Below are 1,496 nucleotides of genomic sequence, written 5' to 3'. Positions count from 1 at the left end.
AGGAGAGGCTCTCTGAATGCAAGGTCAATGCCTCCATTTGATGTTGACCTGAGCCCAACACTCCCTGTTTAGCAAAGGGTCCAGGTATCTGCGGACAGAATGATTCTTAATCTGAGGACCTCAGTTGAGCCCTTATTCCTGCTCCCTCCCTTCCACCACCCCCAGGGATGAGAGCTTGCACTTGAGAAAAAGTTTCCCAGGTTGTCTTTCATAATGAGGGGCTGATGGTAGAGCGGAGTTAGATTTCACATGCTAGTGTGCCCAGCTAGAAAAACTGACAATCTCTACAGAAAACAAGTTCTGGTGGATATTAACCAGCTTCGGTGTTCCTTGTCCAGTGTGGCCCCCCTGGTGAGAACTGCAAAAAAGCTCCTCAAAGTGGATAAGCTATAAAAGGCTTCCTCCCCTGGAGGGCTTGTCCCACTAGCTTGCTCAGCCAGGTGACTTTATGTTGTGGATAAGGGGTGTGGTGGTGTTTGGTAGCTCAGAAAAATGTCCGCCTGTGGAGAGTCACACATTTAGTGATATTCCGGGACAAAAAGTCCGACAGTACGTATAAAACCCGCTTAAATTTGCTTCATAGTTAAATAAGCAAACTAACTTGCCAGAGGATGATGCTTCCCCTGCCTTCACACCTATTAACATTCTCTGTAGCTCACTTTGATGGTCCATGCCATTCCTGTGGCTTCGTCAATGTCCAAGACACTGAAGCCCAATATGACCAGAGCGCCTGGGGTGCTGCCCCCAGTTCCACGTTAGCAGTAAGAGCTACCTTGCTCAAAGTGCCATGGGGCCAAACGAAAATGTTTCTGTCAACTCATTTATTTATTCAGTATCTCTCTCTTTTAGGTGTATATACTATTTATTAACAGACAAGGCCTACAGATTTATTTCTTCTTGGATATACCCACAGTACGGCCTCGGCAGCCTGTGGGGCTTGGTGTGCAAAAATATGGGATGCTTCAGGAATCTGCGTGTCATCCTTATGCAAGGGCTCTGCTTCTCTGTATCATTCCAATTTGATCAACTTTCTCTTTTAAGGTAAAAATACACTTACTTTGGGTCTTGGCAAATGTAAGGGTAACTGCAGACACCTCGGCAATAGAGCTGGTACTGGCGGTGAGTTCCAAGGATCTCGAAGTTAAACGTCTGGTCAAAGTTCCCGAGCTCATTGGAAGAGAAGTGTATTCGCAGTGTCACCTCACCGTTGGCTGGCACGATCCACCGGAAATGATTCAGCCTGCAAACGACCACAGGACTTGTAAGGAGAGAAGGCTTCCTTTGGGCCAAGAGCAGACAGGACTGCTGCCTGGGAGAAGTCCTGGCCGCCCAGAGGGTCTGCTGGCAGGACAGCCCCGCTCCGTCCGGCGCTGTGACGGCCACGCCCTCCATTCCGGGCTCTGTGTTCCCTTCCCTGGCTGGCTCGGAGGCCCACCTGATGAATTTCTCCTGGGAGAACTGCCCAGCGAAGTTGTTCTGGTCCATGTCCAACAGGG

The 1,496-nt window shown here is 49.5% G+C and overlaps 1 pseudogene; it reads right to left on the bottom strand.

The window, feature by feature from the left end:
• Positions 1-946: 946 nt before the first annotated feature.
• On the bottom strand, positions 947-1,046 carry LOC123323350 (annotated as a pseudogene).
• Between the last annotated feature and the right edge of the window lie 450 nt (positions 1,047-1,496).

The sequence above is a fragment of the Neomonachus schauinslandi genome, chromosome 16 (genome assembly GCF_002201575.2).
Source record: "Neomonachus schauinslandi chromosome 16, ASM220157v2, whole genome shotgun sequence".
Taxonomy (NCBI): domain Eukaryota; kingdom Metazoa; phylum Chordata; class Mammalia; order Carnivora; family Phocidae; genus Neomonachus; species Neomonachus schauinslandi.
This window is presented reverse-complemented; position numbering and strand designations above follow the sequence as displayed.